This window comes from Dermacentor albipictus, chromosome 6 (assembly GCF_038994185.2).
Source record: "Dermacentor albipictus isolate Rhodes 1998 colony chromosome 6, USDA_Dalb.pri_finalv2, whole genome shotgun sequence".
NCBI classification, from domain to species: Eukaryota; Metazoa; Arthropoda; class Arachnida; order Ixodida; family Ixodidae; genus Dermacentor; species Dermacentor albipictus.
The window spans coordinates 64,923,680-64,947,303 of record NC_091826.1 but is presented as its reverse complement, the minus strand read 5'-3'; the positions used below and the strand labels follow the sequence as shown (position 1 = coordinate 64,947,303).

Genomic DNA, 23,624 nt, shown 5'->3' with positions numbered 1-23,624 from the left:
TACTATTAATACACTTTATCACACATGATTTGTTAAGCAACACGTGAAAGTAAAACTTCATCATTTTAATATGCAGATCATTTGGAAAGTGCTTTATGTATTAGGTAGTCTAATGTGCAACTATGTGTGCACCACGTTAAGGTGCTGTTGTGCTGTATAGCATATAGAACAGCTATGAGATTGGATTCCTATACTGACGATTTAAACTGTTGCATGCTAAATTTCTAAAGTGATTTTTTTACTCAGTGGTGTTCATTTTAGCGATCATCCTGCACAGGTAGCGATCAGTCCCACAATTATATACTTAAGCCCAGACACTGCTGTATTCCAGCACTTGATTTGACAATCCTGCACCACCTGCTTTATTATAATCTCAGGTGCTCTCCTGAGGCCTCCGTTTGCTGGGTTACATGTGCCCTGCTGGAGCAGTACTTGCAAAAAATCCGATCTATCGTCACGTCACAAAAAAAAAGAAAGAAAGAAAGCGCCTCGCAGCGCAAAACGTGGGCCGCGACTTCTGCAACACCAGTGCAGATAATCAAGCAAATCTGACAAGAGCTGGGAAAAAAAGTTGCAGGCCTGCGTGGCACAAGCAGCACATTCGCAGTGTAAGGTGGAGGAGCGGCTACAAAGGAGCTCCATTTTCAGCACAACGCAATACAGGTCTTCGTGGCAAAGTATCTTCACGTCTTTTTCACATGAGCAATCTGAACTGTCTGCCCGGTGTAACGGCGAGCTGTGGCATGTCCTAGTCTCTGCACAGTGGCCTGCTGAGCCCGATGTTGCTTGGTTGCAGCTGTGCGCGTGGCTCTACAAATCGCTTCAGGTTCGTCCCTTGTGAGAAGGCACCATAATGTGTACCGAAGAGTAAACACAGGTATCCAGACTATGTGGCACACATGTCGCATCCCTTGACCCGTGGCATGGTATGTTGCTGTTGATGATGGTGATGATAATGATCGCATCCCCTTCGAAACGGGATGGTGACAAATAGTCATCTAGCCTGCTACATCCAGGATCAGCTACATTCAGCATGCAACTGCTGCGTGCAACTGCTACTGTGTCAGGACACCTTGTGTAATATAATGGAACTGCAATGCAGAGTTTGTACGCATCGACGCTATGCGGTGCACATGTCAAATGGAACATTACAGTAGTAATGATGATGATGATTTTATGGCACCCCCTTTAAACTGGACAGTAAAAGCAGTCACCTAGCCTGTTTGAACTAATCAGGTACATCATAAATTTTTTTCGTTACATCAATATTTACACATCTCCATAATCTTTTCCCTCCTCAAGGCTTCTCTGTCTACCTTGCACTGCTACCTATGTTGCTTCTACAAGGCGAATCACCTGGTGTAATAATATGCAACTGCAATGCAAAGGACGCATGTATAGATGCTACGCGGCACGAATATCACATTGCAAAGCAAGTGGTACTATGTGATGCTAATGATGATCGTGATTTATTGGCATCCCCTTTGAAATGCGGCTATGACATAGTCACTAGCCAGCTTGATTAGACAAGTGGCATGATACGATGCTAATGATGGTGACGATGATTTATCGGTGTCCCCTTTGAAATGCGGCGGTGACATGTCACGTAGCCAGCTTGATTTAATCAGGTACACAATGTATACTTTTTCTAGCATTCTTGTATACACCTCCTTGAACTTCTTTTTTTCCTCAAACCTTCTTTAACTGCCTTGTACAGCTACATGTACATCTGCTACATGGCGGTCTACTTGGTTTAATAATTGCAAGTGCAGCGCAAAATGTGCACGTATAGATGCTACGCAGCACGCATGTCGCATCACATTTCTCCTTGCTTGCTAGGATGCGTTTCTAGGGCATTTTTCTGCTGCATATTAGCGAGCGCTGGCGCGGCTCAGTTGGTCAAGATGTTCCTTGCCGTGTCCGCAGAATGTGCATTATGCCAGCAGCAAAAACATTTTTCTTTAAGCTGCACATCTCCACCCTGCCAGTTAAAACATGGCTCCAGGAAAAAGGACTATATGTACTCGTAATGGCAAAGCCTTTAGTGCAATTCAAAAAGACAGGGACGTGACAGAGATGCAGGACAGTGCTGTCATGTCCCTGTCTTTTTAAATTGCGCTTAAGGCTTTGCCATTATGAGTAAACCGTACCAACTAGCCCAAGAATCAGCCATGTTGGACTATATATACCTTGGAATACAAATTGTAGACTTTGTAATCAACCCGAGACAATAGAGCATTGCTTTATACTTTGTCGCAACACATTTCATTTTTGGGACATTTTACAAAAAACTATCAGAAAAGACCTTCCTCTCGCATCTTATGGTATCCAATCCCTTCCTTTCAAAAAGACAGCCAGTAATGCACCATATGATTTGTTCATGTTATTGAGACTTCATTCATTATGGAGAAGCTGAATGATTGACAGACATGCCGAGCCACCTCGCTCGACAAGGTCTGTCTTTCGAAAAGAGGCTGCTGCAGTGTGTAGTGTGGTTGCTACCTTTGATCTCATACCTAAATGGATTTCGCGTCTGGACGCTTGTGTTTGTTTGCCCGAATTTTTTACTTTCATTGGACTGCATACCATGTGTGCACTTGTTTCTCATGTATGTTCAAATGTAATGTAACCATTTTAGATTGACGCTACTCATAATTCCATGCAATAAAGAAAAAAAAAGTGCTGGCGTGGCCCAGTGGTAGAGTAGCTGACTTCCACACAGCGGGCCTGGATTTGTTAACGGCGGGAACTGGGACTTCTTTTTTTCCATTCCTGGTGATAGCTGGCGGCAGCAGCAGTGCACACCATCGCCACCTGAAACAGCTGTTGGAATGAGCCCATAACAGCTTGCGCTGTAAAAGCACCATTATATTAATTTCCACAACAAATTGCGATGTTGTACACTTTTCCGGCTGTGAAAAGTCGGGAGAGGTTAGAGAGCACATACTCGTCCACTTGAAGTGCCCACTGTGTCTAAAAACGTCACCCATAGGTTTATTCAATTCAGCGAAGTTTTTTTGCACCTATTAACGTGCACTGTACCTATGCCTTTGATTCCCCGAGGGGCAGCGGTGCACCCTGCAACCTCGTGCTCAGTTGAATGGGGTGCAAGGCAAGGTGCCTGTTGTGCTGTGCCAAGGGTATCGTTACTATGCAAAATTAGTTGCAGCTGGCTTTAAAAAGTCAAGCATGATAGCACGCTACCTGAATCTAGCTGTGGTAATGCAAGTTGACATTGGCAGTACCGAGGAAATCGGGCCACTGAGCGCCGCTCTCGGCAGGCTATCTACCATTTTATTCATAAATAATCTTTTATGCCCTGGTATCCAGACAAGTCTAACTTTGATTGGGCAGGCGCAAGAGAAGGGAATATATGCAAGATGCGAGATTCACTATTGGCAGTGAGTGATGAACATTAGGATGACTAATCTGTTAGGACTTCTGATGAAGGTTGTACACTTAGCTTTCTCACGGCTAATATTACCACGAGTAATTCAACTAAAGATACTGGTATGAAATCTGGACTACTGAGGGCGAAAGACCTATCAAGGGCAGTGAAGAAGATGCCAATATCCGACTTCACGTTTTGACAATTCTGTAACAACGATAGTATCTGCTGCACGACTTGCTAAGTGATTGTGTAACAACCCATTTAAAATGCTCTAGGAAAGATGTTTAGCATTAAAGCATTATTTTCTTTATAGCAGATTAACAATGCACACGCACTATACATGGCATGCTAGGCGATCGGTGATGGTTGTTACGAAGTTAATCAGTATAGCCGAGTGTACATCTGTTATAGCGTGCCAAGCTTATTCTTATCGGCTGCGGAAAAAAGGTAATGATGGTGGTACCGTTTAGGAAAGAGCTGTCTTTAGCAGACATGATGAGTCACCTCTTACCTGTGGAGAAAAGGACCCCATGCCTAATGGAAGGCAAGGAAGTTCTGTGTGTTCTGGCATCTGTCAATGTATGCAGTGCCCAAGTCGTTGCTATTTAAAGACGGTTTGTACAGATGTCGCACGGTCAAAGGAAGCTTCCTACATGAATTTGAGTTTATTTTTGATGAAGGCAGCCAATAATATCAGTATGCCTGAGCTTTTCATTGTATTTTTCAGTGCCATGCTGTCTGCACTTCTTGCAATGCCTTGCGCCCTGTGCAAGTACATAAATCACGGTCTTGAACTGCTAAGCGACGAGATTGAACTAGTTAGCTTGTCTTTTCATGACGTGTTTAACCTACCGTTCACAAAAACTACTGCCACAGCGTCGTAAAGACTTTGTGTATATTATCATGATCAATGTTGACAGTTAGCATTTTGCTTACTGACACTGCTCGAGGAAAAGTTTTCGGTGAAGAAGTGAGTGCTGCAAACCTGCATTGGCCTCATCATCAGCTTGCCGATCCAGAGTTACACTACCCTCTTCTCTTTAGACAGGCATTTGTTGGAAAGGAATGAAGACTTATTTAATCCTTTGGCGCTCGATTGGTGCGCTGAGGCATGAGATATATCTTGTTGCTTTTAATTGCTTTTTTTTTATGGCTTAGATACAAGGTGTCAAAACATCGGAAATGCACCTGCATACATGGAGTCCTATGACTCCATGTATGACTCCATGTTTGTGCTGGTAATCCTTGAATTATTTCTCTCACTGGCAGCTCCGTTGCCAGATCATCTGTCTGTATTGTGAATATCCTTCTGTGGCTCTTTCGCCCACGTTTGTGGAGGTTGCACTTTCACTGCTGATAACAAAAGCACTGATGCATAGGCATGTGCACAGCAGGTACTGGACAAAAGAGCTTTGGGACGTCTGGAGGTTTAGGTGCTGTGGTGGAGTGCTTGGTTTATGCAACCGCTAACAATGTGTTGGTTATACAGCAATGTTCTCAACTGAATTATGCAATGAAAGAACCAGCTCTACCTAGACATCCCTACTGCAACAAATATAAGTGAATGGTTTCTAGAAGCACTTGGCTATTCACTTACATTGACAATCGTTGTAGATGGTTTCTGCAAAGCTATATTTTAACTTGACTAAGTGAAGTATATGTTGATTGCATTTGATCCCTTGCAGTGAATCCTATTGGTCCTGGTCCTTGTAAAGTATGTAATTTTGAAGCAGTCTTGTTGTGGTCTGATAAACAATTTTGTAAAGGTTTGTGTGCACTTTCAGTAGCAATGTCTTATTTAGAGAGCTGCAGGAGTGAAGGTACCACGAAGAATATTTTCTTGTGACTGATGCATTATAAGTCCACCGTAAGTACAATAGCTTTATTCACAACTGCCTCGTTTCGCAAACTTGCAGCCAGTTGTGCACGAGCTTTGTCAATCATGCAAATCGAACTAAATGTGGCAGTATGTGCATTGTTTAGTTAGGGGCTAAAAGGTGCACACCACAAGGTTGTGTCTCAATAATTTAGACTTCTCAGTTAAAAAAGAATAGCATGAGTCTGGGCACATAGTTGCATGCAATGACGGCTTTCTAAATTAAAAAAAAAATATTTTGTTTGTTGGTGTGCATTAATTAATTTACCTCACTGGAGCCTAAATTCTTTAGATACTTCAAATGCCAATGGGAGTGCAGCAAGCAGTATATCATGGGATGTGGCACACTTGCCTCTAATGATGCTTCACATTGTGAAGTACACAACAGGAGTCTCATGTGCTTATGTCACGAACACACAAGATCAAGCACTAAGCTTTGTTTCATTCATAGGAGGCAACACTATGAAGGCTCAAAAGACTTATCTCATTATATGCATTCGTGACCAAAAATAAATGCATCACATATGAAAGAAAAATATGAGGTACTTGCTGTGTAATTTAAAGTGAAATTAGGTTTCGTACTTCTGCATCGCACAACGTCACGTATTATTACATGAATGGCGTCGGAGATTTACGCCTGCTTACCACTGCAAGAGCAGACTAACGTTCCTGTGACCAGCAGTCACAATGCATCACTTGTGCCCCTACCAGAACATAGTATGTCGCCTACTAGAAGCACAAATATGCATAACCAGTGTGTGATATGACGTAAAGTTGCATCCAACAAGTAGCATTTGTAATGCATGACATAGTTACTTCGTAAAATGTTGCACGTCAAGAGTAACTGCTCTGCAAAACGTGTGGAGTGAGACTTCTGTGGCCACACTGCTTGCGTAGCTTCCACAATGTTGCCTCCTATGTATGAAATGAAGTATAATTCTGGGATACTACTCCTAAAGTCACTGGATATGCTTGCTTTAAAGCGTATATGGGAGCTTTAATTGCACACAGCTTCCAGTGCCTCATGCAAAACCTTCCACATTTGACCTTCTATAGAAAGAAAAAGCTTTTAGCTCTTCCGTAACAGTTTCCACAAGGCAGACCTTGAACTGCCAAGCGTTAACTACTATCCAGAAGTTTTTGGAAATACTGCCTCCAAGTGACTTTGCATACCTGAAAACCCGTAGTCCTGTGTATACCTTTTGCATTTTTTGTATGCCTGCCTGATAACGTCCCTTAACTTTGGATCTAATTATTTTGAAAACTCCTGATTGTCCTAAAGATCCCATGCAGATAATGTTCCCCGAAGGACTGAGAATAGTTTGCAAGGAGATCTCGTGCCTTCTTCTCACACATGTACAAGTGGTTTCCAGTTCCCGAACCTCGTTCACCTCTTTATCTGCATAAAGAGGTGGAGCAATTGCCTCCCCATACTTTCAGGTTAACATTGCCTGTAATATTTACCTTAACCAACCATACAGTTTCACAAAAAGCAAGTGCGACTAGTTCAGGCTGTGGATAGTTTGGTTTGTTTCTGAGATACAAGGCAATTCCAGCATGTGCAGTTGTATTTGGCTGCTTTTTCTCTAAACCCCATGCATGCTATTTTGTATTTTGCATTAATTTCCTTGTCAGATGTAAAACTTGCACGTGTTGAGTAAGAGCCCCTTTTACAGAACAAGTATTAAATATTCTGGGTGGCTAAGAAAGACAAGGCTTGTCTACAGCATATTTTTCAAGCATATGCATTGCACATGAAAATTTGACGAAGTGCAAAAAAGATATTAAAATTTTGCATTTAGTTTTTTTTTTTTTTTTTTGTAAGGGCTAGGAAATTGAGCATGATCCATTGATCTTCGAGGGGTTTACTTAATGTATTAAAACAGCACTGTGGCTGTCAAAGACACCTTAGCAGACACATTCATATCATTTTTCTTTACGCGAGTAACCACTGAACTACCGTGGTGGATTAGGAAGTTGTAAGGTTAACACAAACTGCACTATAATACCCAATGCCACATATGGCACCCATTTTCATTGCAGTTCTCGTCTGCTGAAATATCTGCTTCATGCTCTTGTTTGTTTCTTGCAGATGCCACAGGTGTCACAACTCAAGGTAGCATTCAGGCCAGGAACCCTCCAGGCATAGGGAGCAGTATGTCGAGGAGAAGGAGCGAAAAGGAGAGATTTATTTGCATATTGAAGCAAAAATAGTCAGATTCTAGTCAGTGCTCCTCAGAAAACTGCAGCACGCTACGATTTGCTTCTGCTGTTGCACAATACTTGCTGCAAGAACCTCACAATTCGCAGTGCAAGTAAAAAGAAAGTCACAGTTTTGCCTGAAAGGCGAAGCATCGATTCTGATAGCAAATTAGTGGATAGGTATACAAAGTAGGAATAGTAGTTTTATTTGGCTTTATAATCTTCCAAACATAGCCATACTAACTAAATTAACAAGCATGGTGTCACGCACACATGAGCAAACATGAATATATCTCACTCGATGACTGCAGAAGCTCACTCTCAATGTGCTGGAGTGGGGAAGCACGTCAGCAGCAGCGAGCGAATTGACCTTCATGCCATGTCTTGCTAAGCCGCAAAAACACAGCGTGCGGGAGGCTCTGTCCTCGTAGCAGATGACTTTCAAAATACAATGGCCCGGGCGGGAGCACGCAGCTGCACAGGCTGTCTCGAGTAGAATGTGCCCCCTCCCTACCCTGGTCCCGGAGCCTTGCACATGATGGAAGACGGTGCGCTTCCTCCCCACTTTCATCCCTTGCGTATGCGAGATTGAGCTGCAATCGCTGGCTCACTCTCTCACGCTTTCACTCGCACATACGACATGTGGCGACAATTTTGTTGCCCTTTAACCTTATACGGAACCTCACGGCAATGCCACCTGCAGAAATGGGCCTGGAGTATAGATTTATTGCTATCGAGATTTGTTTATTGGAGTGTAGATTTATTGCTGTTGAGGTAGATTCATTGCAATAGCAATAAATTTACCAGCCTGGCAAACATTACTGCAGAAACCAAATGCCTACCCACCAAAGTAACACCATGTTCCCATGTCTTTCAGCATATCAAATCAGTCGCACGAAGTTGTTAGTCCTAAGTCGCCTTCAGTTGATTGGAATTCCAATAGCTCACCATTTCCCACTTATTTCCACATTAGTATGAGGTGTAGCTGCAGTAGCTGGTTCAGATCTATGCTGAAAGTTGCTTTCTGCTGAGACATGCAACAGCCGTAATTTCTCTAGGGGTGTATACAATAGGGTGTATACACCCTATTGCCCTTTAACAGTTCTAGGCTAAATGATGCAATGCATCTCGAGTATAAGCCAGGCGCTCGTCCTATACTGTGCAGTCATGATGCACTGCATTCATCCTGCCGCTCACCATCCAATAGTTGGTGATTGAAGTTGGTCAAAGGTTCCGTTTCACCACTGTCAACCTGCGGTTAAGACTCTGGTTTTGATTTGTGGTTGAGTGTCTGGTGTGAACCAGAGGGTCGCTTGTCTATGCCACCAAAGCACCTAGAATGTTGTAACTGGCTTGTGCTATACCAGGGCGCTGCACTAAGCCAACTAAGCGGACCCAAGCCATTGTCCGTCTACGTCATTGTTAGTTACTTGTTGGTGAGGAGGTGAGGTCGGAAGATTAAAGCAAATGAATGGTTTTATATTACATATTTACAAATGACTCCATGGTTGGGAGCACACTATTTCTCAGCAGTCTACACAACTGTATTAAAGCACACTACATGTCGGAGCACTACATCTCAGAGCCCAGCTTATATACACTGATAAAGTATTTTTAATGTAATTGTTCTGTCTCCTAGACGAGGGAATTCAATGACCTTGTCCTGGCCAATCCGAGTGGTCAACTCTTTGCAGCACTCTGCCTATCTTGTTGCACCACCTTGTCAGACTCCGCCCCTAATGTTGTGCCTTCGCTGTCGCATATGATGCCATCACAAGGCAATCGAGAAGCAGAAGCTGACACCATTCTCACAGAAGTCGTACATTGGCTCCTTGCAGCAGTTAATTGGCTGTTCGTGACGATCAGCTTGGGCTGCTTGCAGCAATTGTGGTTGCACGTGAACATTGCCAGATGACAGCCTCTTGAGAAACATGTAGGATTCGGCAGACGACTTCCATGATAACAGTGATGTCGAGTTGCTTTAATAGAGGTTCTTGACCTCTTCACAAATCTGATGCACTGTCCCTCAGGAATGCTGAGGTTATCAGCAGTCCCATGACCTCCGCGGCCAGTAATAACACAGGCCAGCCGAAGGACTACATAGAAGGAAATGTAACATTTACACAATTTCAAATCTTGGTGTCTGATTAAACAAGCCCACTGACTGCAATGCATTGCAGCTCCTCCCATCGTTTGGACAACAATGTCTGCCAAAATGATAAAGCTGGTACATCACCTCTGCTTAATTGTCCTATGGCTTCCAGGCTGTGCAATAAATCTAGAGTTGTCACAGTTAGTTTTGTACAACTTGTCACATTCTCTTGCTTAACATTTTGCCTGACTTTGACCTTTTTTTGCATTAAGGGGCACTCTGGCGATATTGTAAGGTCCGTGGATCGTAACAATAGTTCTACTACATGTTCTCCTTGGCATGTGTAATATTGTGGCAAAACGCTATTCAATTTCATTCAAAATGAATTTTAAAGATCATCATACATGCTCTCGACTTATGCACATGATTGTGTGATCTTTTTTTTGATTAATTGTCCTGTGCTTGCTGACTTCAGCACTTACTAGCTGAGGGTGGTGACTGAGCAGTGTGTGTTTGCCAAGTAATCGTTTTTGCACATGTGCTCGTCTTCACTGCAAGGTTCATTCCTTGGCCGTTACGCACAGTATTAAAGCACACAGAGCTCCTAATAGAATGACACATAACATTCAGTGGCTTTTGTTGTTGTTGTGGTTGTTGTTGTTACATGTTTTATATTTGAACTTGATGGAAGCATTCGGGCTCACAAAGCCAAGTTTTGGTAGGCACTTGAAAGAGGACACTCTGTTGGCGTTCACTGTGTTCACAAAGAGTAGGCTCTGATGTCATCACACGTAGTTAATCTTCAAGCTACCCTGAGTAGACTTGGTTTCAATACATTGTTTTTTATGCTACTTAAAGTTCTAAGTTTCTAAGCTAATGAACCTCTTGTACTTATGGTAACGGGATCTATGTAAATTTAGAACAACATTTCTTGTAGAGTTATCCTTTAAGGTAAATTTACACTGTGATGCAATGTCTGACTGTGCAGTTACTCAACTTGGTGTCGATTACAGTGGACAGCGCAAAACTGGTACCTTGGAGCCATGTCACGATTGATCTCTAGAATCAATTGATATTTGGTCCATTTTGTGAGTCTGTCTTCAGTTTTTTACCCCACCCTGTACTTACTCTGGTGGGTCCCGTTTGTGAAGTTTTGGAGGATGTGGCCAAGAGTAGCTGGAAACATTCTACAATGCGCATTGGCAGCAGGCAATGACAGCCAATTCATCAGGAAGCCCAGGAAGAAGTGGACAATGTTATAGCAAGATTTTATGCATAGGTTTAACAATGAATATCTGCATAAAAATATTCTTGGTTATGTAGCCGTGATGACCAGCGTCAGCTGGTGAACAGGTCAAAGTAGGCCACATAGCTTCCTGGACTGAATAGGCCAACCGCAAGGAAGGTGACCAAACAACTTCGTCTTCTCTCAATAAAGTCCGGTGATCATCATCATTATGTAACCCAATACAAGCTGATTTCATTTGTTTGATACAAAATGTGTTGCAGAGCCCTTCAGTGGAAACAACTACGTTACTTATTGCTTACTTAAAATACCCTCAGGCATTGGAGAAGGAGCTACTTGAAAAGAATAATGAAGTACTAAACAAAAAAGTAACAGTATCCATCCAAAGCCATGCTGACTTTCCTTTTGTATACATGTGTATGTGTGTTTGTTCACGTGCGGACACTAACAAGACTAAAGCATTCAACAAGGCTGGTAATACATCACATTGTTCTGGTTGGTTTCTTCATTACGAAAACTACAGCTAGGGAATGAGACATAGGTGACAACACCGCACCATGTTGTTTTGTCTTCATCTCGTGTCCCATTCCCTACCATTGGCTCGCACATTAGCTCAGCAAGGTTTCATGTGAGACACTTTTCCCATTTCTAAAGAGCTGTGGTTGCTGAACCTAAAAAGCTACAAGACGGTCATTTATCTTGTTCGTGGTTGTGTAGTTACCTTGCAGTACGCCCCAGCCTGGTCATGTACTTAGGCTTACTTACAGTCTTTTGTGTCATGTTCAGGTGCCTCAGGGCTTAAACCTTGGGCTCTTGTTGCTATTGGTATTTATTAATTTACATAAGAGATCTGCAATTAAGAAATGTTGCTTCCTGGTAGCTTATAGTAATTGTATCTGAAAGCAAAATTACTGCCATTTTCTGCAGAAAGACATCACATAGATTAAGCAATGGTGCTCGATAAACAGGGGTCATCTTTGAAGAAAACTTTTGTTGTATATCTTTTAACAGAATGATTCACAGCATAACATTCGAATATTGTCTTGCAGGTGGATCAATATAGTGGTTGAGTCAAGTCAGGTTCATCGATCTACAACTTGGTTGCAAGCTGGATTTTTGCATGCATGTATCCCATGTTGTTAACGTTGCACTGTAATTGCCTGGAATTGTTTAATAAACAGATTTCACAGGCTGAAAACACTTTTGTAGCCTCTATTGTATTCTCATCCAGCCCTGCTTTGTATTGTGAAACTCTGCATGTATATTATAGCAATTTGATGACAAATGTGCTGCAGAAATTAGTGTGCATAGCATGTGGCAAGACGCATAGGCCAATGTTTTTACAACTATAAGTCTGTCCAGACAGACATAGACCTGGAGGCTTTAGGTGTCAGGAGGCTTGTGCATGACGGAAAATTTTTGCATCTATATAGTGGTTTGCTGTGATGGCATTGTCATATTTACGATTCTGTGCCCCGCCTAGCAAAGCATAGAAGCGTTTGCATATATTGTACACAGATGAACCAGCTGCCTGCTTTATGATGCATTTACAACAAACTTGCGACACAATGTCTTACACTACAGCTTTATTTGAATGTTTACTTGTGCTATTATTTCTCTGTCACGAACTCCTCACTGTGTCATAACGTATTGTATAAATTACAGGACACTGGTACCTATTTTTTCTGATCATCACCATCATCAGACTATTTTTATGTTCACCGCAGGAATAAGTCCTCTTGTGCTAGCTGATTATAAGCTATGCCTGCAAATTTATTAATTTCATCATGCCACCTAATTCTCTGCCATCCTTGACTGCGCTTCTGTTCTCTTGGCACCCATTCTGTAATTCTGACAGGCCACTGGTTGTCTGCCCTACACATTACATGGCCTGCCCAGCTCCATTTCCTTCTCTTAATGTCAACTAGAACATTGGCTACTGCCGTTTGCTTTCCAATCCACACTTGTCTTTTATTGTACGGTAAATTGCTGTGAGACATTTAATACCATATTGTGTGCAATATGTGTTTTGTACATGACATTGTGTATTGTCGCAGAGGCCTCTGGGCTGTTGGGAAACGCAGATATCTCTCTGTCTGTTTGCCCGTCTCGTAAAAAATTGTTTTTAATGACAGAAAGAGAGGTACTTGAAGACACAAGATTGAGCAATGAAGAATATACTTGCCTTCATATATGTGCTTACAACAACTCCTCAATGGTGTCTTTTGCTAAGTACAAAATCTTGCTTTGATACTTGTCTGTACTGCCTATGTACCTTTTATATGTACAGACAGCTGTGGAAGACAGAGTTCTTGTCACGCTCGCAAAGTCATGTATGCAAAGTTTTAAAACTGTACTCCTATTGCTGTCTGCTCTATGCAAATGATGCTATTTCTTGGAGCATGGGTGCTAGGAACAATAACAGTAGTCATTGTGGTGAGAGCTTAGAGCTGAGGAAGAATGGAGAACTTATGTGCAGTTTCTTCTAGCATAGTGTGTGGTGTCGTCAAACTTTGTGCATCCTCTAGCTGTTATGAGCGCTTGCAGTCTCTCTTACCTGGCAGATGTAAGAAATATAATCTCTGCTCTTTAACTTTCCGTACTGTAGCCGCTGCACTAAATTAAATCGTTTGTCTTGCAGGCACCATGAGATGGCAGCACAGTGCTCATCAGCATGTAGACAACTCCTCTGCCACTCAAACAGTACAGCATTTATCACCCACAGAAGTTAGCAGAAGTGACCTGTGCCCCTCCGAAAACGTGGACGTCGAGCAGCGCACTTGCAGCTACTGCAACAAGTCCTTCACAAGGCGTAGCAACCTGACTGTTCACCTCCGCATTCACACCGGCGAGAGACCATTTCACTGCCACCTATGCCCTCGGGCCTTCACGCAGAAAGTTACCCTCAAGTATCATATGCGGACGCATACTGGGAAGAGACCGATCCAGTGATGCTTTTGTGGCATGTCCTTCGTGTGCAAGTTGTCACGGAGGTACCATGAGCATTGCATGCATTCAAAAGGGACTGCAGCTCTCTGAAGGGCTTGCCACATAGTACTGGTGAAAATCGCTGGTGGTGAGCATTGCAGAAGACCTTTGCAAGAGAGATGTTTTTGCTTGTCTTCAGTCACTATGAGATTGTCAGGCTTTGCAATATGGCAGTGCTTGCATATACACATAAAGGGACGCTGAAGTGGAACAAGTAAAGCTACTTCAGCAACTTTCCAGAGGCCTGGAGAGGATGGCCCCAGCTAGTCATGTAGGGAGCTTGAATATTGTGGCAAGCCAGTTTGGTTTACAGATAGCACAGTGAGAAACTGTGACGTAATCCTATCTGCTTAATTATGCAGTGATTTTGCAGCTGCAGAACAGAGTATTGTGAAATATATATGCGTGACAGTGGGCACAACCGACAGTGCGTTTTGATGACTGATATTGTTACGGAGGTATTTGCAAACGACGATTGTGTGCTGAAAGTGGTGAAGAAGTAGTGGAAGACCATTCATTAGCTGGAGCTGTCAGCGTATAACCTTCTTGTCTACCTTTACGTGCGAATAGCTTATATGACAGGTGTTTCCATGAGGACTTTTAGTAATATTTAAACAAAGTTGTTTTGAAATAAAAGGACGGTTCCTTTGGAGACATGCCGTGAGCAGTGGTGACCTTTAGACTATTAATTTCAGTGGGCTTATCATCATCAGAAAATTGAAGCGAGCTCTTTGTACAAGCCATATCAACTCTTGAAAGAAAAAAAAAAAAGATTACACGCATAACTTTGGGAAGAGGAATCTTTGCTGTCTGAGTATATGAAACCAAAACTGGGAGGTAGCAGTGTGCACACAGTGTTACGTTTGGCGTATTTACCCAACAGCAGAAGCCTGAGCCATTGTGGTACTGACGTCAAACAACATTCCACTGAGTCAACACTGAGATGCTGACAGTGATGACAAATTGGAGGTGCGTGTGAAATCGAGATGGCAGAGGTTTTCCTAGAACTTCATTGAAAGACGCCAGGACGTGGGGAAGCTTTACCTTCTTGTGAGCTTAGGCCATTGGTAGCACAGGCCAGCCACCCTTCTTGAGATGCACTGGTGGCGTAGGCTAGAGAGCGACCTTCAGTGTGACACCCGGTTCCAGGACCACAACACCCGGAATCCTGCAGTAGCCGTGCCCCACGAAGCAATGTCGTGCTTCCAGTGGTGGGCAGCCTGCACCTCGTGACAGCCAGGAGCAAAGAGCTGTAACCCATTGCCCATTACCCACCCATTACCCACAACTAGGTGATGTAAGCTGTACATTGCCTCGAGGGGTCCTGCTAGGCATGTGGTGCAGCCTCCCAGTTCCAGTTTTGCGTGCTTGGATGGCCGAATTGGGTCGTGCCAATGTTCTGCAGCTAATCACATCCATACAGGCACAAAAGTTGATGTGGCTTTTGCAGAGGGGTTGCTTCAGTTTGCTGTATACAATAAGCCCACTGAAATTAAACGTTTAAAACTTAATTATTACTGTAAAATCCCAAGAGATGCCCAATTCCTGAAAGATAACCCCCACTGATTAAGCTCCTGGCTTAAAAGAAGCTGAAAGTTACCTATCGCACTGAAAGTTAGCCCACCCCATATTTTCACTCATTTTTTCTTGATTTTAGGTGGGCTATTGCTATGATATTTATGGTAAATTATTGTTAATTAGTGGCCAATTACAACATTTCACTTGCCATACCATGGAAGCCACTTCTCACGGCTTATTTTAGAAGGAACTGGTCTTTCATTTAAAAACTCCTATACTTAAATATTACTTAAAATCTCTGTAGAAGCGCCAAGTCTACATTCCTGTCCAGCGAACTCTGCGTAACAGTATGTTTTCATACTGGATGAAGACTGTGATGAAACCATTCCAGTAATAAATTTGCTGTGCTTGGCTTATCCACAATTGCTACAAAATGCTCTTTCCAGCTCGCATTGAGAGGTTCACATACTCTGTGAGATGCTTGCACTTCTAACTGGAAATCAGCTGCAACAGACGGATTACATCGAGAGTTCTGCGCTATATTCCATAAATGCCTCTAAGACCATTGTGTAGGAGATGGTGTTGGAGAGTTGCCTCGGTGTTCATAAGTATTGTTGCTCTGCTGTGTTATGCGGTGTTCAATGTTTTGCCTTCCTCATATACGTCCGATTATTGTTCATCCTTGGGATGTATTTTTGCTTTATGCCGGTCTGCTTCAGAACAAACATAGGTTGTGAGAGTTCTTTATCAAAGGGTAATAGATGACAATTTCACTTTCATGTCTATACGTAGTGAATAGTAGTTGCGCTCAACACATTGTGGATGACAGTGTTGAAGGTTGTGTTTGTCTTATTTTTATCTGCAGTGTTGTTTACTTCCTTTGTTTCACAATCAGTGCGCTTAAAACACCAAAAGCATCTTTTAAAGACACTTCAGAATGCAGAATATAAGTTGCAAATGTGCATCTAAAATGTGTTTTGCTAGAACTTGTGGCCATAGCAATAAAAAGCTTCCGAAGCAACAGTTTGCTTGAGGCAAGGTCTATTGCCTGCCTTTGGTATTTGTGTACTAATAAAAATAGCATTTATTCATTTTATCTGAGCTTGTTGTCGCTCAAGTACCAAATGATGCATGTAACTTTAATGCAGGGTGATAGGAGAAATGCAATGCACACAAAATAGTGCTCACAACTGCAAACCATAAGGCATACAACGCATGTAATCCATTAGTAAGTACAAGTCACAGAGGAGTGCAAATAAAGCTAGGTAATCCTGCACTCCAAGAACTCCACTAAATGACTTGACATTTTGTCTCTTCACTTAGTTTCCATTTTCGATCTTCACATGTCTTTATTGATCTCATAGGCTGCGTGGGTTCAATATGTGTGCACTCACTTCCCAGACTGACTTGCAGTAGAATTAGTTCATAAGAAAATTACAGACGACTACCCATCACCACAATGCATGCATAGCTTTAGCGTTAACAGTTACTAGCCCGATACCATTTACTGTCACAACTGAATCCCCTCCCATAAACAAGAAGGTTGCAGTTTAACACCCATATGTCATTAGAGCTATGCTACTGATGTCGCATGAGTAGTGCCAATGTTTACTGGTTAACCAGCATTTATTTTAAGATAGGACTTGACTTTGACTGGGATATTGACTTTGACTTGACTTTAACAGGACTACATGTATGATTTTCATAGTAAAACTTCAATAAACCCTAATGAAGTCTGAAAGACTCAAGTATTTGGGCTTATGTTGACAGCGACATCTCCAGCACCAACAGCCGTCAATATTAGCTATGCGGCACTGGTAGAGTGTGAGTGAAAACGTTGAATATCGATGTCAAGAGGAGAACCTGATTGGCAGTGAATACCACACGTTCACAGAGTTTCTACTGTGAAATCATAGACACACGACGGGGCATTTGTTTTAGCAAAAGAGCTACAGCAAGTGTGCTTCAAGCTCTGATGTCTGCTGCAATGGTCACTTGTACATCATTGGTTGTCCATTCCATATTTGACAACCGTCGAGGTTGCGGAGCAGCTGTCCATCTTGTTGCTCGCACACACTTGCCATTCAACAGGTTTGGCAGAGGAATGCCTCTTTCATTATTCACGGCCCAATGCCATGGGGCTGAAAACAAGCTCTCTCATTCACATGAGAAGGCATGCTTCATGTGGGTAGCTTTTGACATTGACCTTAATTGCGAGAAAAAACTCGGGCAAAATCCTTTATGATGGCCCCCATAGAGCATACAAACATGAAATTTTGGCCATGCTACACACTTTAATGCTGCCCCCCCTCCCCCCCCTCAATAAGGATTCTGATGTACTAGGTCTAGATTGTTATCAGCGCAGAGTGCTTCAACTGCATCACCGCTGTTCTTTCTCACATGTGAGCTGTTTGACGGACTATAAGAGTTTTACACATTATGTTTTTATAACAGTTGTGTAATAAGATGACAAGAGTTGTGCACTCTCATGTTTACGAGCAAGTTTTCATAATCTTATTGCTCATCATGCTTCACCATCACCACCCCTTTAACCCAGAACAAAGTACACTAGATAATACTGGCCAACCTCCCTGTCCAATTCCCTCTCATTTTCCTTTCCATTTTGCTGAGAATGTGCCATTTTAATTTACGCAGACTCTGTTGCTGTGAATCGCCACCCTGGCCAACCATGTGTCCCAGACTCGCACATGGGAAGGCGTCTGCGGCGCTGTCTCGTGAGCGGCTATGGCACAACTTTCCGAACAAACATGCTGAATCACCAAAGCATGCACACGGGCCCACACAAGTGCGACCTATGCAACAAGGCCTTCACACGGAAGAGCAGCCTGGTCATGCATTTTCGCAGCCACACTGGCGAGCGACCTTTCCCATGCCACCTCTGTCCCATGGCCTTCACGCGGAAGAGAATCCTTGAGGCCCACATTCGAACGCACACGGGCGAGAAGCCGTTTGGGTGCCACTTTTGCTCAATGATGTTCACACATAAATGGCAGATGAAGCACGAAGACGTGCACCTACAATGTGCATCAAGTGCAGATACCGAACAAACAAATGCAGATACCCTATCGCATTACTTACTGAAATAGTCTGTCATTGGCTGGCACGCTCTCGCTCATATTCACTCTCTTCTCAGCTGTGAGTGACCAGTGTGAATGCTGAAGAGAAACACTGTTTGAAGAAACAACTGCTTTGCAGAGCTTTATTGTTTAACTTAATAAAACAAGCCTAGTAATACAGAAAATATGTCTTGCATCATTATTAGTTTCGTACACATTTCAAATTCAGTGTGTTTGTGTTTAAGAGCCTTTTTTTATCTCTTGCACACTTTGCACAATAGACTTGCATCGAGTCTGTAGAGAATGCACTGCTTCATATAGGAAATTGTTCACTTTAACCCTTTAATCCCTAAAATAATTCTGGAAAGACGTACCAAATTTCCCCATTATTTTATTGCGATAGCAATTATATGGACACTCCAGGAGCATTTATGTTGTCGATGTTGCCGTGATGTTGCATATAAAGGGTGATAAATTCGTCACCGTGCGCCATATGCTGTAACTGCGAGTGAAAACATGAGGGTGAGCCAGTGATCGGGGCTCAATCTCTCACATGCAACGGTGGAAAGTGGGGAGGAAGTGCGCCACCTTCCGATGCACGCAAGGCTTCAGGGGGAGGGGAGGGAGGGGGGCGCATTCCAACCCGGGTGGCCTGGGTGGCTGCATGCGCCTGGCCCAGCTGTTGTATCTTAAAAGCCATCTGCGATGGGTACAGAGTCCTCGCTGCGTGGTGTTTTCACGGCATAGTTCACGTTGATGCGAGCGGCAGGCAAAGGTCAATTTGCTTGTTGCTGCTGCCACATTTCCTCACTGCGGCGCTGTGACAGTGAGTTTCCGCGGTCATCGAGTGACGTGTTCATGTTGGCTTGCGCACATGACATCATGCTTGTTAATGTAATTAGTATGCCTATGCTGAAAAGTTTATACGGCCGATAAAACTACTACATATACTTACTTCGTTTAGCTGTCCACTTATTTGCTATCACAATCGATGCTTCGCCTTTCGGGCGAAACTGCTATTTTTTCTTATGTAACTGTGAATTTTTCTGTCATTCTCATTATGAAAATTTATCACTTAATTTTCTATACTTGATTACGTGCTTCTTTCCAGACTTTTACCGCCCTCTAATGCTGAAAATTTAACCCAAAGTCAATCACCAACCATAACTCATGTTTGGCGGGGGGAGCATCACAACATCAAGTTGAGCGAGAATGACTTGTCATTGGCGATATTGGTACAACCTCCCATGATGAGTATAGCTTGCGATTCGGGGTTAAAAGGTTAAGAAAAGTGCATTATTAAAGGTTGCCCCGAAAAGCTGCCTTCCAAGAAGGCAAGTTGAAGGATAAGCATTCGGTGTGCAAAAATGGTGCACACGGACACAAGATGCAGTGTGTGTGGTATTGCTTCGACAGGGCGGCCGGCCAGGAGTCCTACTAGGTGTGGCCTAATGGCCGGGGCATGAAGCGCCGCAAGAGAAGAGCTGGACTGCTCTAGTTGGGGACCAGACAAAGAATGTGTTTATTCCAGTGAGGGGAAAGGAAACACGGCAGGGTACACTTTTAGCATTGGGCACGGAGTAGCGCTAGCAGTCATAACCATTCAGAACTGAAACTGGGTATCAAAACAGGATATCACATCACCTCTCCCTTAAAAGAAAATGCACCACTCGCTCTCCTCGCACAAGAAAAGCCAGAACCATGACTTACCGAAGAACACAGAATTGTAAGCAGTTATACAATTAATAGTGGATGACATCATTATGCAGTAGAAAATTCAGGAAAATCTTTGGTTTTCCCTAATTTTTTAAAGAAAGAAAGCATACAATATAAAGATAATCAAAATTAACACGAGTTCATGAACACAATTTTACTGAAATTCGCAAAAGTACCCGTCTTGGGCAGACAGTGAAGGCATATGTTCTTGCAAATACACACCGTGCATGGTAATAATTCAGTAAATGCAAAAAAGAAACAGACTGCAAACATCCATTTACCCCTTGGACAACACAAATGGGTGGCTCATTCGCTCAGAGCCTGAGTCTAGACAGCTCTGTGGCCGTCGTGGATCGAAAAATGTGCGCATTGCACATTTATGCTGCCACAAATGCCCCCTTTGTAGGATACTACTTGTATACTGTCTACCTAACAAACATGTAAGGAAAGACATTTTTGACGTAAGAGCTGGATTCGCATGGGAGGGTTGAAACCTCAGTACAAAATAAACCAGGGCAGTAAAGCTACTTGGAAACATAATCCTTAAACCGTACTGGGGGTTGTCTATGACATGTAGACCTTTGGAGAACTGATTCTGGTTGTGGAGTAGGACCAGACGAATTATTACTAGTAAATGAACTGGAATGTGTGTCAGTGTCCCGAGTTCCTTCAGGAGCCCTATCTTTGAAGAGAGTGTCGGACAGGAGCTCAGGAGATTCTTCTGCATGGGATAAACCCGGTCGCGGGGGAGAAACAGGTGGTTGTAATGACGTGGATGCAGCAGGAAAACCAGTACCAGTAGGAACTAAAGAAAAAGTGGGAAACTATCATCAAAGGAAGTGTAGTCATTGAAATGACTCCTTTCATCTAAGCTTTCAAGAGAATCCTATTGTACCGGGTATTTCACCAGTTTAGAAGCATTCCAACGATTGCCATTTTCAAGCTGGAAAGTACTTCGACCTATTTTACAATAAATCTTGAATGGATCGGAGTATTTAAAACCAGATTTCCGTGAGGTACGTATTCTGACAAGATCTCCTGGTTGAAACTGGGGGAATTTGGTAGCGCGGCGATGATCTACATACTTTTTGGTATCTTCTTGTTTTTGACGTACCAGTACTTCCTAGCGCAACTTCAGAGAGGCAAATTCTGGATGAATTGGAGGCATGTTTGCGACGTCGAGTACTTGGATGACGACTATGGAGCAGCATAGCTAGACACACCCGTAGTCATGTGTGGAGTAATTAACCTGTAAATTGCCAAGTATTCTAAGACTGCAAACCTGAGGTCTGATTGTTTCAAAGTAGCAATCTGTATGAATTCTTTGAGGAGCTGGTTGAATCTTTCTGCCTGGCCATTGGCCCATGGGTAGTAAAGAGAAGTCAAGAAATGCTTAATACCTCTCCTTCAGGAATTTCTGAAATTCTGGAGAAACAAACTGTGGTCCATTGTCGGACACTATGGTATCAGGAAATCCTTCTCTACTGAATATGAAAATAAGACTGCGCATAATGGTTTCAGATGTGATTGAAGGCATAAAAGCAACTTCGGGCCATTTGGAATGATAGTCAACAAAGACTAAAGCAGAACATGCATACTGTGGAGCATGATCAAGAGGACCTATTATCAGGGTGTCTACCAACCGGGAAAACCGGGAAAACCGGGAATTCTCAGGGAATTTGAACAGTCTGGAAAAACTCAGGGAAAACTGCTTCTATCATGGAAAATTAGCTATAACTTTATTGAAAGGGAACGAAAGTCGTGTTAATGCCGGCTCCAGTAACAGAGGAATCGCAACGAATCGTCATTGACGCCGTGTAATCGGCACGATGTATTGCCAGAGTAGTTAACGACCGATTTTCTAGACGCCCGATTTTTCGGACATGCCCGATAATTTGCACGGTTTTGCGGCACCACCACGTACTCCATATAGTCAATGTATATTGCCCTGACTGCAGGTCTGAAATGGCATTAATCAAAGCCGCCACCGCCGCTATTTTGATTATCTCGCCGCCTCGAACCGGCACTCTCGCAGGCAGAACCGCTGGCAGCCGTAACCACCACCGCGGCAACGTTAGGCCTAGCTGCTTCTATGTTCGCTATTAAGCTTCTTGCCGTGCGGTGCCGTGTTTTTCATTGAAAGAATTCGCCGCTATCACCAATGGCACCGACTCCGCCTTTGTAATCCTCGCAATTGGCTTTGAAGCTCGCAGAGCACATCGCGTTGCGTAATGCCAGTCTCCGAAAGTTAGCTTCGCCTCAGTACATTAGTGTTAGACGGTGAAGCATAACAAGCGTGGGAAGGCGGCAATTGTCACGAGACACAGTATGTATACCTTAATTACACCCCGTCTCCTGTCACAGTACAAGCCCTGATATGCCTAATAAGCGTACTGGCAGGCCTTCAGAGCTTTTTCAGACGTGCCTGTGGTAATTTTAGCCCTTAAAGGCAGTTAAAGACATGCATTAATTTTTTTCAGACTGCCCTTTTTTTCAATTTTTTTTGTGGCCCCTCAGAAGTCTGAAAAATCAAATGTTGACTGTACAACTGACCAAGAGGATGCTTCAGATGATCCATGTGGTGAAAGCGTGGTAGAAGGAGGATGAGAACAGAAAGGACTGACGCACTGAGGAATTAACGGGAAAGGAAGGGTGCCGGCGCTTTTTTGAAGGAGCTTGAGCTAAGAAAACTAAGTGTTGGCTGACGCTGAGACACAGGTGTCCCTCATCCAAACCAAAATAAATTGTTTAAGCAGTGAAACCCAACACAGATGTTGTGTACGAGCTGAGATTATGTCAGGACAGTTGAGGTTGACTTCCCAGCTGCTGAGAGAGAACCTTAGTTGTGACAAAGTTCAGGACCTCATACAGATGAGCTTGCTATCAGTTGATAGAAATAGCTGATATTAAAAAATATTTACTTATGTATGCATCTCCTTTTCATTCGTATTTGAAAATGTTCGACTCAATTTGGAATGGGCTTTACCAATATTTCTTTCGCTGTGCATTTTACTAACACCTTCCTTCTATTTTCTTTTTAAATAAAATAGATATTACTCCTTACTGTTAAAACTGGATTAAGTCATTTTTTGTTTCAGCATGCTTACTAGAGAGTGACAGCATCGGGCAACGTGGTGTCAGCCTGTCTTGACATAAAACAGAGTTCTGGCTCATTCAGGGAATTTCGCAAAGGTGCTCAGGGAAAACCTGGAAAACTCAGGGAATTTGGAAATGTCAACTTGGTAGACACCCTGATTATGTCAATGGCTAATTTTTCCTCTGGTCATAACTTCCATTCGACAGGTTGTAGTGAAGCAAAAGATGTTTGGCAGATTTATCTGCTTGTCGACACACAAAGCAGTTTCCCACGAGTTCCTCAACTTGTCTATCTATGTGAGGCCACCAGTAGATGCCTCTCAGTCTGAGCTTTGTTTTAGTGATGCCCAAATGACCCTCATGAGCAATAGACAGGAGTTTCTGGCATAAGGATCGATGTAGGAGGAATGGTGTAAAGTGGG

The 23,624-nt window shown here is 43.0% G+C and overlaps 1 long non-coding RNA gene across 3 annotated transcripts; it reads left to right on the top strand.

Annotated features, from left to right (window-relative positions):
* The first annotated feature begins 1,402 nt into the window (after nt 1-1,402).
* Nucleotides 1,403-18,575, top strand: LOC135912310 (uncharacterized). 3 transcript variants are annotated; one of them, XR_011515188.1, is made up of 3 exons: nt 1,494-1,628; nt 13,449-13,883; nt 17,969-18,575. It is a non-coding gene; the product is annotated as an uncharacterized lncRNA (long non-coding RNA). The 3 variants fall into 3 exon arrangements; XR_011515187.1 differs by lacking the exon at nt 17,969-18,575 and having other exon boundaries at nt 1,403-1,628; nt 13,449-16,409; XR_011515189.1 differs by lacking the exons at nt 1,494-1,628; nt 17,969-18,575 and adding an exon at nt 10,559-11,929 and having other exon boundaries at nt 13,449-16,409.
* Nucleotides 18,576-23,624: the final 5,049 nt, after the last annotated feature.